We start from the raw sequence: 18,920 nt of genomic DNA on the forward strand, positions 1-18,920 counted from the left end.
AGAAAATATGGCATCTGTGCAGGACCGCCCTTTCCTGAAACCGCATTGGGGCTCTAAGTCTCTCCTCAGCGTGCCTAGCAAGGCGATGTTGAATAATCCTTGCCAGGACCTTTCTCGGCACACTGAGGAATGAGATGCCCCTGTAGTTGTTACAGTCTGTGTGGTAGTCCAGCAGATGTTCTTGCTTGGACCCGGCATGCATCCATGATGTTGTGTGGATGCGCTGATGCCGGGAGAGCGTGTTGGTAATTACAAGTCCATGGGCTGCACAAAAGTCTAGCAGCCTCCTATCGTTGTTATTGAGCTGATCTGGCCCGTGCCTTCCAATCACTCCAGACCAGGTGCCAGCATCCTGACCAACTCGGGCATTGAAGTCACCCAACAAGATGACTGTCCCGAGTGGCCACTTTAGCCAGCACCTGTGACAGGAGGTCATAGAAAGCGTCTGACTCATCGGCTTTGCCTGCATCCCTCCACGGATGTTCGTCTTCGGTGGGGGCATAAGTAACTACGACCACCACTCCTCGCCTCCAGTTGATGGGAAGGCGACCCCAAAGCAGCCTGGGGCTTACAGCTTTTCACACCTCGCCGCCACGCTCCCACGCCCCCTTCATTCTTTTGTTCAGAAGAAAAGCCACATCCTGTTGTTTGGCAGTCTCCTGCCCCGAGTAGAGGACTGTCCACCCCTCATGGTGGCAGGAGCCAGAACCGGTCCACCGGACCTCCTGAATGCCACAGATCCAGGCGGTACCGGTCCAGCTCCCGACAAAGGAGTGGCAGCCTCTCCTCCGCAGTGAGCGTTCGAACATTCCACGTGGCCATCCGCAATGGTTTTTCGTTGTTTCTGGAGGAGCCCCGAGGGTGAAGATTCAATCTCCTGGCTCCGCCAATTGGGGTTTGGCCAGGAGACGTCATAGACACCTGTCCCCCCCGGGGCCTCCGGCACAAGCTTATGACGAGGCTGTTGGTGGGGTCTCTTTATTTTTGTATAGCTGCCATCGTTGAGTAGTTCTTGAATTTTGTTGTTGTGTTCTAGTTTGTCCATGATGACGGTGGCATTGCCTTTGTCGGCTGAGTGAGAGGATGACAATGTCATCCCTCTTTTTTAATTGAGATAATTCAAAACGCTCATCTTTGCTGATGTTGCTAACTGGCATCTTAGCGTTTTTGAGGGTTGCAGCGATTTCAGATCTTGTTACATCTACAGCGATGTGACCCAGGCCCTTGAGAGCCACATCTACTTGGGCAATTATATCATTAACTGGTATGTGTCTAGGTGTGACTGCAAAGTTTAGCCCTTTAGCTAAAACGGATTTCGGACCATCAGAAATAGACTGTTACTGCGATTTAATTAAGCAGGGCGGCCACCGCGTCCGTCACGGCCGCCGTTTCCTCCGCGTCGCTCACCAAGTCCAAAACGGAGTCTCTGAACAGGTCCCCCAGGCAGTTAACCAATTCCTGCACCAGCTGCGCTGGCTGAACCTTCTGCAGCTGCTAAACCTTCTGCAGCTGGTGGACCTTCTGCAGCTGGTCCTGCACCTTCAGCCACTACGTCTGTGTCGCCAGGTGAGCCATGAAGCCGGCGATCAGATTCCTTGTCAAGACGGTCAGCAGCTGCAGCACCTCCTTTTCTTCCTCCTCTCCTCCTCCTCCTCCCCGTGTCCCACTCCCCCTCCCCCTGTCTCCACCTCCCTGTGTCTCCCTCCTACTGTAATGTTTTGCTTTTGCAAAACACGGGCTAATTTGTCAGTTACTCCTGTGATATATGGTATTTTCGTTGTTTTAACAATCTGATCGCTTTCAGCAGTGTTACTTTGCGATCGTGATTTGGCATTCAGTGCTCTGTTAATTTGAGCATTATTGTAGCCCTTTTGTCGTACTGCTTCTTTAACATGTTTAATCTCTCTCACAAGACTTTCACCATTTAGGCCATGTCCAAGCAAAATATCTCGGAACGGGAGTGTTATTCACATCCATTTCCATGGTGAACTGGATGGCCGGGTTTTGTACATTGAGACGATTTAGAAAATCATTAAGTGTATCTTTACCATGTGGCCAGACAACCAAAGTGTCATCCACATATCTAAACCAAAAAGATGGTTTTAGTGTACTCGCTCTTGTTTCAAAGTTTTCCATGTACAGATTTACTAGCAGGAGATAACGGAGAGCCCATTGCTGCTCCTTGTTTAAAGAAATCACCTCCATAAGAAGTAAGTGTTTCATTTAAACAATGTTCAGCGAGTTTCGGAATATATTTTGGTAAACCTGTATTCTTTACTAGTGTATCAAGTAATTTAAGTGACTCGTTCACTGGAACCTTTAGTGAATAGAGAAATCACATCAAAACTCACCAGAATATCATTAGGGTTAAGTTTGATATCTTTAATCACATTCACAAGATGTTCTGAATTTCTTATGAATGAAGATGTCCTACCCATGTAGGGCTGTATTTGTTTAGTTATATATTTTGCTAATTTATATGTGGCAGAGCCGATTGTACTGACTATGGGTCGTAATGGGATGCCGATTTTATGAATCTTTGGTAGCCCATACAGTCTAGCTGGTTTTGAGGCCCTTGGCTTAATTCGGTATTGTTCATTCTTAGGGATGAATGAATTTGCAATGATTGCAGTAGTTTTACGTTCTAAAGTATTAATAGGCTCTCGTTTAATTTTAATGTAGGTACTGTTGTATCTATACCCCCTTTTTATTTTTTATTTTATTATTTTTATTAAGAATTATTCTGCCAACATATATAATACATTTTTTTTTATAGACAAGGGGCAACTTGGGAGCGAACAAAACCCATTCCCACTTCCACAGATGTGCGCGCACCTCGCCTCAAAGGCCAGAAAGCATGAAAGAGGGCAATAAAATGTCATAAAACTCCCCTAATTTCACACGAGGAACAAGGGAGGGGGAAATTGCAAGCGGGGGGGTTAGGATGACACCCATTCTTTAGAAAGCCTTTTACAAAAACCAGGCCACGAAATATATATATATATAATTATATTCTTAACAAAGAAAACAACTCGGGACAACAAGAAGCACAGACAGGTTTTGAACCATGTTAGATAAACATTAAGGTTTCGAGGCTGACATTTGGCAACTCGAACCTTCAGCTCCCTCCACAAATCTTCTATGGGATAAAGGTCTGGCGACTGGCTAGGCCACTCCAGGACCTTAATGTGCTTCTTTTTGAGCCACTCCTTTGTTTCCTTGGCTGTGTGTTTTGGGTCATTGTCATGCTGAAATACCCATCCACGACCCATTTTCAATGCCCTGGCTGAGGGAAGGAGGTTCTCACCCAAGATTTGACGGTACATGGCCCCGTCCATCGTCCCTTTGATGCGGTGAAGTTGTCCTGTCCCCTTAGCAGAAAAACACCCCCAAAGCATAATGTTTCCACCTCCATGTTTGACGGTGGGGATGGTATTCTTGGGGTCATAGGCAGCATTCCTCCTCCAAACACGGTGAGTTGAGTTGATGCCAAAGAGCTCCATTTTGGTCTCATCTGACCACAACACTTTCACCCAGTTGTCCTCTGAATCATTCAGATGTTCATTGGCAAACTTCAGACGAGAATGTGCTTTCTTGAGCAGGGGGACCTTGCGGGCGCTGCAGGATTTCAGTCCTTCACGGCGTAGTATGTTACCAACTGTTTACTTGGTGACTGGTCCCAGCTGCCTTGATCATTGACAAGATCCTCCCGTGTAGTTCTGGGCTTGATTCCTCACCGTTCTCATGATCATTGCAACTCCAGTGTGAGCTCTTGCATGGAGCCCCAGGCCGAGGGAGATTGACAGTTCTTTTGTGTTTCTTCCATTTGTGAATAATCGCACCAACTATTGTCACCTTCTCACCAAGCTGCTTGGCCATGGTCTTGTAGCCCATTCCGGCCTTGTGTAGGTGTACAATCTTGTCCCTGACATCCTTGGAGAGCTCTTTGGTCTTGGCCATGGTGGAGAGTTTGGAATCTGATTGATTTATTCTGTGAACAGGTGTCCTTTTTATACAGGTAACAAGCTGAGATTAGGAGCACTCCCTTTAAGAGTGCTCCTAATCTCGACTTGTTACCTGTATAAAAGACACCTGGGAGCCAGAAATCTTTCTGATTGAGAGGGGGTTAAAATGCAAATCAATTTATAACATTTTTAACATGCGTTTTTCTGGATTTTGTTGTTATTCTATCTCACTGTTCAAATAAACCTACCATTAAAATTATAGACTGATCATTGCTTTGTCAGTGGGCAAACGAACAAAATCAGCAGGGGATCAAATACTTTTTTCCCTCCCTGTACAAAAAAAAAATTTGGTACAACGTTTCGTTGGTAATTACATCCAGCATTTTCGGGCAATTTGCCAGAATGGTGCAGCCCTCTCTCGCTCCCGGTCTTAAATAGAGCAGCAGGGTGACGTCATCATTTAACTCATTCAGGTGCAGTGATTTGAGGCAGAGGGGGGTATTGTAATTATATAATAGATTAGTAATCAGGTAATTATTATGATTAGTAATGAGTTGTAGATTAGTAATTAGTTGTAATGTGTGTAATTATATACTACGTTAGTAATCAGTTAATTAGTATGTTTCCCCACAATGAGGGTATACAGCTGCCCCGACATGGGACAACCCTGTTGTACACCTCTTCTGAAGCGGACAGGGGCAGCGAGGGTACCGTTGACTTTCATTAGACACTGGACTTCAGTGTAGAGCAGGCGGATCAGTCCCCAGCAAGCTGGTCCCAAAACCAAATGCCCTCGGTGTTCCCGTTAGGTACCCGTGGTCGACCCTGTCAAATGCCTTCTCCTGGTCGATAGAGAGAAGCGCGAGTGGGAGCCCCTTCCTCTCGGAGAGGGTGATGAGGTCTCTGACGAGGAAGATACCATCATGAATTGTTCTCCCTGGGACCGTGTAGGCCTGGTCACTGCCCACCACCTGAGCCAATACAGTCTTCATCTTGGAGGATAGCGCTTTGGCCAGAATTTTGTAGTGACCTCTTCTGATAAAACGTCAATGCCTGCCCAAGAGGAAATTTAGAGAGACCTACTGCGCAGTCAGGGCGGCAGTCGCGACAGCAGGGTCTCTGTGGTGATAGCCGTGTCGGGTGGTAGCGGGTTTAACGACACAACATTTATATATTCACGCGATTTAACCCAAACAAAACCTGTACTACGGAGTCAACAACAACAACGACATGAGGGCTCTCCAACGCGCGTCTCGGTTGGGGTGAGGGTGAGGTTGCGCCATCTCCTCCAAACGGATTGTTTCTTCCTTTTCCAACTGCAACGTTCTCGCTCTCACCTCTCTTGTCTCCACCGTCGCTACCCGTCGGAGCTCTGCATCCACGGCCCCTCTCCTAAGTGGTCGTCCCCAGCCCGAATGCTTGCAGGAAGCCCTCCCAGCCTCCCTGCTCGACGAGCCAGGCCCTGCACACGTTCACGAGCAGGGTGGCCACCGCGTCCGTCACGGCCGCCGTCTCCTCCGCGTCGCTCAGATGTACACAGTCCACCAGCCTCTTCGTGGGAGAGCAGCGAGCAGAGCACCACCAGGACCACCGCGCGGCCCCAGCTCACGGAGCCGTCGCGGAGAACCGCCACGTCCACGAGCAGCCGGCAGGGCTCTCGGTGCTCCACCCACTCCTCCTCGTGGCTCACCAAGTCCAGAATGGAGTCTCTGAACAGGTCCCCCAGGCAGTTGACCAATTCCTGCACCAGCTGCGCTCGCTGAACCTTCTGCAGCTGCTAAACCTCCTGCAGCTGCTGGACCTTCTGCAGCTGGTCCTGCACCTTCAGCCACTACGTCTGTGTCGCCAGGTGAGCTATGAAGCCGGCGATCAGATTCGCTGTCAAGATGGTCAGCAGCTGCAGCATCTCCTTCTCTTCCTCCCCCTCATCATCTTCCTCCTCTTCGTGTCTCATTCCTGCTCCCCATTTCCCATTCCTCTTCCCCGTTTCCCACTCCTCCCCCTGTCTCCCTCCACCTCCCTGTGTCTCCTTCCTCCTCCCCCGGTCTCCTTTCTGCTCCCTGTGTATCCCTTCTCCTCCCCGTGTCTCCTTTTTCTCTTTTACCGATCAGTCCCAGGTGTGTTCAGATCGTGTGCACTGTTTGGTCATCATTTCGGCTTTTTTGTTTTTTTGCTTTGCAGGCGAGTGTCTTACTTTGGACTAGAAACTTAAATGTGCTTGTAAAGTAAACAAAAAGTGGTGCGAAGCTGCCAAGAGGAGGTGGAGGTCCAGCTCAGTCAGCCATGACCAGGTCCCCGTTGGCTAGTACAGACCACACCGCGCCCTCCACCGCCCATTGCTCCAGAAGAGCAGGGCCCTGAAGATGCCCCGGAGGTTTGGCGAGCGGCTCCCGTCCACCGCCGCCTTTCTCGCTCTGTAGATTGCCAGCCTGGCGTGGCTCATCAGAGTGTTCACAAGTCCATCCCTGTTTGTTGTCCCTGCCTCCCCTCTGACCAAAGACGAGCATTGTGGGCGAGGAAGCGCAGGTTGAATTTCAGCAAGATGTTCCGCAGGAACCACTGCGACGACGATCTGGGCTTGTGTCTTCGTCTTTATTATTTCTTTCACAGCTGGACAGCGCCGCTCTCTCTAGCATGGCTGCATTCCGTTCCGCACGGCTGGTGGTTACTCGCGTCTCCTCTCTATCTCAACCTCCCGCTCCCGCACGCCGCTGACAGGCAGTGCGCTGGGAGGAAGCCTCCGGCCCGCCACATGGCCGCTGGCGTCCCGGAGGCGAGCGACGTGGTCCCGCTCTGACTCCACACACTGACCCCGAGCTCTCTTCCGCTTCCCCTTGTATCCCCTGGCCTATTTCACCAATCCTCACCTACAGCCACGCCCCCTCACGAACCTTCGAGATGGTTACTTCCCCCAAGCCTTTTGAGCTCCGCCCCTAACCTCGGCCCATCCCTCTAATTGGGTGATGGCCCAAACGGCGGAGCCTATCCACTGATCGGCGCTCATCGATGAAATTTCGTATTACACAGGTGTGCGACTGTCTCCACCCGTTTCCCGCAGAGAGCATACTCAGGTTTGGTGTCCGTGAACCTGGCTAGGACGGCATTGGTGGTTATGTTGCCATAGGCCAGGCTCCAACTGAGGTCCCCATGACTCTTCTATGACGGCTTGGAGTAGAAGACTCCTTCACAGAGGCTTCTCTTGGCCCTCACAGGGCAGGGTCCCCCTCCAGGCGTGGTCCTTGTGGATCCTCGGCACGTCTTGATGGTGGAACTGTACCATGAATTTGTACAGTTTTTTCCGCTGAACCTTGTCGAAATCCACCTCATGAAAGTCCTGCAGGCAGCACGAGCAATGCTCTGCATCCGACGAGGTTAGACGATACGTCCTCGATGTTCATGGCTGGCCCCCTCCCCACCCTCGTGGAGAATGTTACCTTCACCCTGTTCAGTATCTGGGCTGCGTGCTGTTCTAAATGTAGTCCTGCCCGTGCGGCCACCTCGTCCGGTGCAAGCCATCGGCCCTGTGGGCCCGACTGCACCATGTCACCCGCCCTGGTGAGGTGCACGACAGCCAGGCGCTCCACCATGGAGAGGAACACCGAGGGGGGCAGCTCGAAATCCAGACTTGGCACCACCGGCTCGTGGGCAAAGTCGGCTGCTGTCTGTGCATGTTGAGTCTCCTGGCCTTGAGACAGCCCCAGGCGCGCAGGACACTCCTGTAGAACGGGACCAGACGTCCCAGCGGGAGGCTCTTGACGTCCATGTGGAACAGCTGCCTGCTGCACCCGAGACCTTTTAACTGCTCAAGAAAGGAGGAGGCTATGATGCTCCAGGCCGGAGGGACGCGTGAGTAAAGGAACCTGTCTGCGGCCTGCAGGTGGCCACCTGGCTTCTTGCACACACCACCCCCTGACCTCTTTCCAGCGGCAAGGCAATGACCCAGGCAGCCACACGGTGCCTCCTGCCCGACTAGAAGAAGCCCAGGACCTTCTTCTGTAGTGTGGTTATCAGGTGGCCGGGGGGGTCCAGGGAGTAGAGGCGGTACCACAACATTGATGTCACGAGCTGGTTTAACACCAAAGTCTTCCCTCCTGAAGCTGAGGAACTTGCACTGCCGTGGCCAAATCCCCAGCCTCTCCCGCACCGTATGCTCCCGCTCCTCCCAGTTCTGCTGCAAGGGGTCCTCTCCAGGGCCAAGGAACACTCCGAGATGGCGCAGGGACTCAGTGCTCCAAGTGATGCTCTTGGCCTGTTCTGGAAATCGGGATGGATCCCATGTCCCGACCAGGAGCCCGCAGCATTTGCCCCAGTTTATTTTTGCAGATGAGGCCCTGGAGTAGATGGTCTGGCAGGCGTGGAGCAGGGGGACGTCGCCCAGTGAGCCCATTGTGAGGAGGTTGTCGTCGGCATACGCCGTGAGCACCACTCTCAGGCTTGCCTCTGAGGACCAGGTCGCTCAGCCTCTGTCTGAGGAGGTGGGTGGGTGGGTCGCTCGGTGGGTCGGGTGGGTCGCTCGCTCGGTGGGTCGGGTGGGTCGCTCGCTCGGTGGGTCGCACGCTCGGTGGGTCGGGTGGGTCGCTCGCTCGGTGGGTCGGTCGGTCGTTGGGTCGGTCGGTCGTTGGGTGGGTCGGTCGGTCGGTCGTTGGGTGGGTCGGTCGGTCGGTCGTTGGGTGGGTCGGTCGGTCGGTCGGTCGTTGGGTGGGTCGGTCGGTGGGTGGGTGGGTCGGTCGGTCGTTGGGTGGGTGGGTCGGTCGGTCGTTGAGTCGGTCGGTCGTTGAGTCGGTCGGTCGGTCGTTGGGTGGGTGGGTCGGTCGGTCGTTGGGTGGGTGGGTCGGTCGGTCGTTGGGTGGGTCGGTCGGTCGGTCGGTCGGTCGTTGGGTGGGTCGGTCGGTCGTTGGGTGGGTCGGTCGGTCGGTCGTTGGGTGGGTCGGTCGGTCGGTCGTTGGGTGGGTCGGTCGGTCGGTCGGTCGGTCGGTGGGTGGGTCGGTCGGTCGGTCGGTCGTTGGGTGGGTCGGTCGGTCGGTCGTTGGGTGGGTCGGTCGGTCGGTCGTTGGGTGGGTCGGTCGGTCGGTCGTTGGGTGGGTCGGTCGGTCGGTCGGTCGTTGGGTGGGTCGGTCGGTCGGTGGGTGGGTCGGTCGTTGGGTGGGTCGGTCGGTCGGTGGGTGGGTCGGTCGTTGGGTGGGTCGGTCGTTGGGTCGGTGGGTGGGTGGGTCGGTCGGTCGGTGGGTGGTGGGTCGGTCGGTCGTTGGGTGGGTCGTTGGGTGGGTCGGTCGGTCGGTGGACAGACACACACACACACCAGGCGCGTCAGGCCACTCACATTGATTGTCCACATAAAAGCTGCAACCAAAATCGGTGGGTCGCTCGGTGGGTGGGTGGGTCGCTCGCTCAGTGGGTCGCTCGGTGGGTGGGTGGGTCGCTCGCTCGGTGGGTCGCTCGGGTGGGTGGGTCGCTCGCTCGGTGGGTCGCACGCTCGGTGGGTCTGTCGGTCGGTCGTTGGGTGGGTCGGTCTGTCGGTCGGTCGTTGGATGGGTCGGTCGGTCGGTCGTTGGGTGGGTGGGTCGGTCGGTCGGTGGGTGGGTGGGTCGGTCGGTCGGTGGGTGGGTGGGTCGGTCGGTGGGTGGGTCGGTCGGTGGGTCGGTCGGTCGGTCGGTCGTTGGGTGGGTCGGTCGGTCGGTCGTTGGGTGGGTGGGTGGGTCGGTCGGTCGGTCGGTCGTTGGGTGGGTCGGTCGGTCGGTCGGTCGGTCGTTGGGTGGGTGGGTCGGTCGGTCGGTCGTTCTTTGGGTGGGTCGGTCGGTCGTTGGGTGGGTGGGTCGGTCGGTCGGTCGTTCTTTGGGTGGGTCGGTCGTTGGGTGGGTCGGTCGGTCGGTGGACAGACACACACACACACCAGGCGCGTCAGGCCACTCACATTGATTGTCCACATAAAAGCTGCAACCAAAATCGGTGGGTCGGTGGGTGGGTGGGTGGGTCGCTCGATGGGTGGGTGGGTCGCTCGCTCGGTGGGTCGGGTGGGTCGCTCGCTCGGTGGGTCGCTCGCTCGGGTCACACGCTCTGGGTCGGGTGGGTCGCACGCTCGGTGGGTCGCTCGCTCGCTCGGTGGGTCGGCTGGGTCGTTGGGTGGGTGGGTCGGTCGGTCGTTGGGTGGGTGGGTCGGTCGGTCGGTCGTTGGGTCGGTCGGTCGGTGGGTGGGTCGGTCGGTGGGTCGTTGGGTGGGTCGGTCGGTCGGTGGACAGACACACACACCAGGCGCGTCAGGCCACTCACATTGATTGTCCACATAAAAGCTGCAACCAAAATCGGTGACTCTCAAGTGGCCGGCCTGAGAGAGCATCACGTTGTCCTGGACTCACGCGGGGAAGTCACGCTCGGAGGTTGCCCTGAGAGCGGTCAGCCAGCAGTGGATCGACCCACGGCACGACCATGAACAACGACAAAGGCAAAGGTCCCCTCGTGTAGCCGCTAGCCAGCTGTAGGGGCAGGTGCTGTTAGTAGTCGTGAGTAGCAGCACTGCCTAATGAAGGCTGACACAGAGGGGGTGGGTGGCCAGTACCCACGCCCGGCCGCCTGTGTCTCCCCCATTGGGCGATGTTTACTACACACCCTACCACTACACCAGGAGCGACCGTGAGAGCGTCGTGGGGAGTGTACGTGCTCCCAGAGTGCCCTCCGCTCTCACCGGCTTGGATGTCCGCGTGGACGATGCCATGGGACTTGGCGGGAGCCAAGAAGTGGACGATGCCCCTGGTGTACGACCTCAACGCGGCGTCGTCGATGCGCCAGATCACCGCTCGCCTGCTCAAGTCGTAGAGGCACTCCCTTCGGCGGCAGCAGCACCAACGACGATAACGACGGTAATGAAGATGGTGATGATATATAATGATGATGACGATGGTGATTATGACGATGGTGATGATGACGATAACAATGGTGATGTGTACTTCAACAGCTCCAGCAAGAGACAGTTGTGTCCGCGGAAGTGGAACGAGTGCAGGACGCGGATGACGCCGTGCAGCTCGGCACTGCCCTCCTCCTGCAGCTCCGTGATCACCTTCGGCTCCATCCTCTGCATCTCCATCTTGGTAGGGCTGCGTGCACACAAAGGCTGTGGGTCTCTGTGGGTATCTATGGGTGTCTATGGATCTCTGTGGGTGTCTGTGCGTCTCTAGTTCATAGTTTTACGGCGGTTATTATTTTTGTGAGTTACAGTTTATATTTAGAGATGGTTTTCCGGAGGTTATTTTCATTATTGTTTACTATTATACTCATTATTTTGTAACCATGTTGTATTTACTATTATCTATTTTATTCATTTATAATTATGACCGTGGCCGCTGTGTTAAGACCACCACCACCCACACCACCACTAACCACACCGCAACACCACCACCCACCCACACCACCACCAACCCCATCACCCCTGCCCCAAACCACTTGATGGGCAGTGCTAGCATCTTGACAGCCACCAGGGATTCCGTCTTGTGGTCCACGCACCGCAGCGCCACTCCCTGCCCTCCCTCGCCAATCTTCTCTCGCACCTCGAAGCGGTATTGGAGCTGCTCCTGCGGTATCGAAGTAGCAGCAGAAGCGGCAGCAGCGCCGCCGCGGCCAGTCGGTCACAATCACGATGGGAATGTTTAACGCTTATTGGTTGGAGCAGCAGTGGTAGTATTTAGTAGTAGCAGTAGTGTCTGTTTGTGTGTCTGTCTTAGGGGAGCGGTAGTGTAGTGGTTAGCGTGCTGCACTACGAACCTGGCGACCTGGGTTCGATTCCCGCTCACGGCAAATACCAGTGACGATTATCTGAACCGGTCCTGGGATTCAGAACCGGTCCTGGGACTCGGCCTCAAATGAGTACCTGATGCGGTGTGGAAACATCGCCACTAGGGAAACAAAGGCGGTCGGGCGTGGTGCTGGCCACCCACCCCCTCGTGTACCGTTCCGGCCTTCATAGGTGCTTGCTAACAGCACTTGCCCCTACAAGTCTGTTAAGGCTATACGGGGGATCTTTATCTTTGTGTGTCTGTCTGTGCGAGTTTCACGGATATAGTTGTGGGTCTCTGGGTGTCTCTATGCCTGTGCGTCTCACTGGGATGTAGCTGTGGGTCTTTATTGGCGCCTCGGTGAGTTTCTATGGGTATCTCGGTTGATCTCTATGGGTGTCTGTATCGGTGTCTCTGGGTCTCTGTGGGTCCCTCAATGGGTGTATATATGGGTGTCTCTGTGTGTATGCAACATGGCCACCGTGACATACCCCTATGCAACATGGCTACTGTGACATCCTCCATAACATCCCCCCTATGCAACATGGCCGTGGTGACGTCCCCCGTTCACCGTGGCTGTGTGCCCTCACGGCTGTTCTTTACCTTCGGGTGATTTTCTTTGGGTGCCGGCTGCGGACAGGGCACTCCACGTGGTGCCAGACGCTCCCTGACTACCAATCGCTCTGGATGGGCTTTTATCCACTCACAGCTCCACCCACACTCACTCACCTGGATCTGTTTCACTGTCACACTCACCTCTCTACCCACACTCACCTGGTTTTGTCTCACTCACACCTTTTTACCCACACTCACTCACTGGGTCTGTCTCACTATCACACTCACCTCTTACCTCGCTTACCTTGGTCTGTCTTACTGTCACACACACCTCTCTAACCACACTCACCCGGGTCTGTCTCACGGTCTCATCCTCCCTTCAAAAACACTGAATTCCTGCTGGACAACACGCGGTTCAACCCAAAGGCACTTTTTAGGGCTACAGGGCTCACACGCAATGCCCTACACAGTCCTGTGATGCGTTTTATTTTCACTGTCTATATTGTGTGTGGCAAAGGTCTGTGCCAGACTTGGAAAAAATGTACACACAGGGCCGTATATTGGGGTGCGAGGCCCGGGGCAAATCCCAGCATGTGGGCCCCCCCCGACGCCTTCAAATTCCATCAGAAGTTTTTTCATCTAACACCCCCGTAACATTAAAGTGCAGGGCCTCCCCATGCCATGCAGGTCGAGGGGGTTAGTTGACTGAACATTGCCGCTTCGCTCTGTTCGGGTTGGTGAGGGAACCTGCGGCCTCAGGACCGGGTCAAACATCGCTCATCACTGATGTTGAACGTGGTGGCCAAGAATCAAACATCGATTTGCCGAGTTCATAAAGCGGCATGCTAACCGCTTTACATGAGCTTAATGGGTTGTTTCATCGCAGGACCAATGAGAGATGGTGATGACTCGGAGGCCTTTATTCAGCTGATGATGGTTGATGAAGATGATGATGGCCAAGTTTACTTATTTCACCAGCTACTGAACATTAACCCCCAATGTGTTCATAATGAAGCCCCTCTCTAGGTCCTCCACCACTGCATCGTGAATCGCACATTGGCACAGTTAGTGGTGGTGGTGGCAACCAATGTGGCAGAGTCCTCGTTAATGGTGTGGGGCATCGGCGAGGCTGGGCGGAGGAGCAGAGGTCGCAAACGGGTTTTGATTCCTTACCTGTACCCGTACCCGGCCGGGTACGGGTAGCCGGGTATCGGGTACCCGATTGCGACCTCTGCGGAGGAGTCACGGGAATCGTATCACCCCCTGTACCCAGGCATGGTGAGCAATCCAAGCATCAGTCCTGTGTGGGTGAGTGCTGTTAGCGAGCACCCATGAAGGCTGGCATGGTGCATTAGGGCTGTGACCAGCACCACGCCAGGCTACCTTTGTAAGGTGCCTATATTTACGCACCGCACCAGGTACTTGTTTTATGGTAGTGCAGTGGTTAGGGCGCTGCGCTAAAAACTTGGGGGCCCAAGTTTGATTGCTGGCCACGGCTAACATTTACTGTCGGTGGTGATTGAAATAAACTCGTCCTAGGCTCCTCCTAGGTGTGGTGTGTAACAATCACTACTCCAAGACACAAATGTGGTCGGGCGTGGTGCTGTCCACCCACCCCCTTGTGCCGTCTCGGCTTTCATAGGTGTTGCTCACTAAAAGCACTTGCCCCAACAGTGTGATGAAGCCATATGGGAGATGTTGGTTTTCACCTGAGGACGGCTGCTTGCGTTGTGGCTGAAACGTCGTGAGAATTATTTTATTAGTTTTATTTTTATTATTTTTATTACGTCCCTTCTACGTGACTTTACCGAAAGAACCAAGAAGAAGATATTTGTCTTTGTAGGTGTCTGTATGTGTGGAGCGGTAGCTTGGAGGTTACCACGCTCGGCTACAAATCCGGTGAGCCGATTTCTGTTTCCACTCATGGCCAATAGCAGTGACGATAATTTGACCTGGTCTTGTGCTTCCCCTAGGTCGACTCAACCTAAAATGAGTAACTGGCATTCTGTGTAAAGATCGCCACTAGAGAAACAAAGGCTGCACAATTCCGCAATTGCTTTCTCATACCTCTCGTGATAGGAAGAATTTCTAAAAGACCGAGTTCTAGAGAGCCCCATTACACGATATTTTGGTCTACTCTTCCACACTGGGCAGATGTTTTAGAAGAGGAAGGAGCTACCCACACTTTAACACACCACACGCACCTTGCTGCTCGATGGTGGCATACCCAGTTCTACTGATTGGTGGACTGAGGCAGGGAGGGTTAAGAAATTCAACAATTTGTTTCAACTGCTGTGGCAGAAGGGAGCAGTGGGGCAGTGGATCAGTGGGGCAGTGGTCTAGGGTGGCAGTGTTATGAAGGAGGCAAGTCACCTGAATATCTTTTCCCACCAACATTTGTATGCGCTCTGAAGAAGGACCATATCCGAAAACGTCTCTCATATATTGTACCGCCACACACACAGCTGGAACACCGCACACCCGAGCCAAGGCACATTTAATCATCCCAGTCAGCGCACTTGCAAGCAATTCATCGATATTTCGTGTAATCATGGGTTTATTTCAGAGTTTTTAGTACCAACAACAACAATGATATTGAACCTAATTCTATACAGGGTGGCCCTGGGGCTCAATGATATTGAACCTAATTCTATACAGGGTGGCCCTGGGGCTTGCCACGTTGCAGGTGTCGTCAATTGTCCGTACCAGACCCCTCCAGCTCTCTCACCCTGGGTCAGCTGCTCCTTCCATGTCCTAAAAACCATAGCAAGGTCATCCCATGAGGACTGCCTGGATGAAAACCAGCATGGAAGGGGCCCAGGGTGGGGCCGGCTTTGCTTTTAGGCTAGTCCCGTGTGTGTGTGGTGTGTGCACTGTCTTGGTAGCAGTCGTTCTCCACTGTTGTCCTGGCATCTGTTGCTTAGCTTCCTTCCACAGCTGTGGTCCCAGTGACAACGTCTCTTTGGGGACCTATGTGGTGTGTGTGGCATGTATAACGGGGTGGGTGGGTAGTATCGTGATAGTGGTCATGGTTGGCACCAATCCACGAACACCACCATCACCCCTACTGAGTGGTGGACATGCCACCACAAAGCAGCACGTGGCGGAGAAGTGAGGTGATCGCTCTCGCCACGTGAGCGAGGCCCCCTCGCTTCCTCTTCAATTCTCTGCATCACCACCTGCACCTTCTTTTTCTCATCCTCCACCACCATCTTCTCCCCCTTCCTTGTTTTCTCCGTTCTCTCATCCTCCTCAACCTCCTGAAGTGGCGGCGGTGGTGTTGGTGGCATCTGTGGTGGCGGAGGTGATGGCGGTGTTGGCGGAGGTGGCGGTGGCGGCGGCGGTGATGGCGGTGGCGCCAGCGGTGGTGGGGCGGAGGTGGCAGCGTTAGTGGTGGTGGTGGTGATGGTAGCAGTCCTCGCGAGGTGCTTCTCCTCGACGCTCTTCACGTTGGCGAGACACTTCTCCTCCTTGAGACGCTTCATCTCGTGAAGACGCTTCTCATCCGTGAAGCACTTCACTTTAATGAGGCTCTTCTTGATGAGATAGTCTCTGAAGCACTTCTCCTCTGTGCGGCACTTCACCCTGGCAAGGCGTTGCACCTCAAAGAGGTGCTCCTCTACCATGAGGCGTTTCTTCGTCGCAAGGTCCTTCTCGATTTAAAGCTTTCGTGACTGCAGGGATTCATCTTCTTAGTTCTTTCGGTAAAGTCACGTAGAAGGAAGAATAATAAAATAATAAAATTCAACATAGTAAAATAATTCTCACGACGTTTCGGCCACAACGCAAGCAGCCGTCTTCAGGTGGAGAACAGGTCTGTCAAGTAGACATTCAGACTCTGTAGACATTCAGACTCTGTCTACTTGACAGACCTGTTCTCCACCTGAAGTCGGCTGCTTGCGTTGTGGCCGAAACGTCGCAAGAATTATTTAATTGTTTTATTTTTATTATTTTCCTTGTACGTGACTTTACTGAAAGAACCAAGAAGAAGGTCCTTCTCCTCTGGAAACGCTTCATGCTGAAGTCCTTCAACTCCCCAATTATTTTCTGTTCAAGCAAAGATAACCAAATGAATATTGTGACATGCATATGCAAGCAGAAATTCACTTCAGTTTTTCAGTTTCATTAGGTTTAACCGTGTGAGCCATGCGGCTCTTGACTCGGGTGCAACCGCAACAAACAAAAACATGAACAAGGAACATCTTAAAGTGACTACACGCAACAGAAAAATCCAGGAAAAAACAGCAAAGTCTTCCAGAAAAAAACACGATCAACACTGTGTGCAAAATTCCCGGTGGGATGGGTGGGTCGGTCGTTGGGTCGGTGGGTGGTTAGGTCGGTCGGTCGGTGGGTGGTCGGTCGGTCGGTCGGTCGTTGGGTGGGTCGTTGGGTTGGTCGTTGGGACGGTCGGTCGGTCGTTGGGTTGGTCGTTGGGACGGTCGGTCGGTCGTTGGGTGGGTCGGTGGGTGGGTCGGTCGGGTCGGTCGGTGGGTGGTGGGTCGGTCGGTCGTTGGGTGGGTCGTTGGGTGGGTCGGTCGGTCGGTGGACAGACACACACACACACCAGGCGCGTCAGGCCACTCACATTGATTGTCCACATAAAAGCTGCAACCAAAATCGGTGACTCTCAAGTGGCCGGCCTGAGAGAGCATCACGTTGTCCTGGACTCACACGGGGAAGTCACGCTCGGAGGTTGCCCTGAGAGCGGTCAGCCAGCAGTGGATCGACCCACGGCACGACCATGAACAACGACAAAGGCAAAGGTCCCCTCGTGTAGCCGCTAGCCAGCTGTAGGGGCAGGTGCTGTTAGTAGTCGTGAGTAGCAGCACTGCCTAATGAAGGCTGACACAGAGGGGGTGGGTGGCCAGTACCACGCCCGGCCGCCTGTGTCTCCCCCATTGGGCGATGTTTACTACACACCCTACCACTACACCAGGAGCGAGCGTGAGAGCGTCTTGGGGAGTGTACGCGCTCCCAGAGTGCCCTCCGCTCTCACCGGCTTGGATGTCCGCGTGGACGATGCCATGGGACTTGGCGGGAGCCAGGAAGTGGACGATGCCCCTGGTGTACGACCTCAACGCGGCGTCGTCGATGCGCCAGATCACCGCTCGCCTGCTCAAGTCGTAGAGGCACTCCCTGCGGCGGCAGCAGCAGCAACGACGATAACGACGGTAATGAAGATGGTGATGATATATAATGATGATGACAATGGTGATTATGACGATAATAACAATGGTGATGTGTACTTCAACAGCTCCAGCACGAGACAGTTGTGTCCGCGGAAGTGGAACGAGTGCAGGACGCGGATGACGCCGTGCAGCTCGGCACTGCCCTCCTCCTGCAGCTCCGTGATCACCTTCGGCTCCATCCTCTGCATCTCCATCTTGGTAGGGCTGCGTGCGTATCTATGGGTGTCTGTATCTGTGTGGGTGTCTGTGGGTCTCTAGTTCATAGTTTTACGGCGGTTATTATTTTTGTGAGTTAGTTTCAGTTTATATTTAGAGATAGTTTTCCGGAGGTTATTTTCATTATTGTTTACTATTATACTCATTATTTTGTAACCATGTTGTATTTACTATTATCTATTTTATTCATTTATAATTATGACCGTGGCCGCTGTGTTAAGACCACCACCACCCACACCACCACTAACCACACCACAACACCACCACCCACCCACACCACCACCACCAACCCCATCACCCCTGCCCCAAACCACTTGATGGGCAGTGCTAGCATCTTGACAGCCACCAGGGATTCCGTCTTGTGGTCCACGCACCGCAGCGCCACTCCCTGCCCTCCCTCGCCAATCTTCTCTCGCACCTCGAAGCGGAATTGGAGCTGCTCCTGGGGTATCGAAGTAGCAGCAGAAGCGGCAGCAGCGCCGCCGCGGCCAGTCGGTCACAATCACGATGGGAATGTTTAACGCTTATTGGTAGGAGTAGCAGTGGTAGTAGTTAGTAGTAGCAGTAGTGTCTGTGTGTGTGTCTGTCTTAGGGGAGCAGTAGTGTAGTGGTTAGCGTGCTGCACTACGAACCTGGCGACCTGGGTTCGATTCCCGCTCACGGCAAATACCAGTGACGATTATCTGAACCGGTCCTGGGACTCAGAACCGGTCCTGGGACTCAGCCTCAAATGAGTACCTGGTGCGGTGTGGAAACATCGCCGCTAGAGAAACAAAGGCGGTCGGGCGTGGTGCTGGCCACCCACCCCCTCGTGTACCGTTGCGGCCTTCATAGGTGCTCGCTAACAGCACTTGCCCCTACAAGTCTGTTAAGGCTATACGGGGGATCTTTATCTTTGTGTGTCTGTCTGTGAGAGTTTCACGGATATAGTTGTGGGTCTCTGGGTGTCTCTGTGTCTGTGCGTCTCACTGGGATGTAGCTGTGGGTCTTTATTGGCGCCTCTGTGAGTTTCTATGGGTATCTCTGTTGATCTCTATGGGTGTCTGTATCGGTGTCTCTCTGGGTCTCTGTGGGTCCCTCAATGGGTGTATCTATGGGTGTCTCTGTGTGTATGCAACATGGCCACCGTGACATACCCCTATGCAACATGGCTACTATGACATCCCCCATAACATCCCCCCTATGCAACATGGCCGTGGTGACGTCCCCCCGTTCACCGTGGCTATGTGCCC

At 53.8% G+C, this 18,920-nt stretch overlaps 1 long non-coding RNA gene across 1 annotated transcript in view; it reads left to right on the top strand.

Moving 5' to 3' along the window:
- LOC144737576 (uncharacterized) overlaps positions 1–16,046 on the top strand; it is a 49,934-nt gene extending 33,888 nt beyond the window's left edge. Inside the window, exons 3-4 of the long non-coding RNA XR_013589035.1 lie at positions 10,915–11,047; positions 15,550–16,046. This is a non-coding gene — a long non-coding RNA (uncharacterized LOC144737576). The remainder of the gene's footprint in view (positions 1–10,914; positions 11,048–15,549) is intronic.
- Positions 16,047–18,920: the final 2,874 nt, after the last annotated feature.

The sequence above is a fragment of the Lampetra planeri genome, chromosome 71 (genome assembly GCF_965212315.1).
Source record: "Lampetra planeri chromosome 71, kcLamPlan1.2.h2, whole genome shotgun sequence".
Taxonomy (NCBI): domain Eukaryota; kingdom Metazoa; phylum Chordata; class Hyperoartia; order Petromyzontiformes; family Petromyzontidae; genus Lampetra; species Lampetra planeri.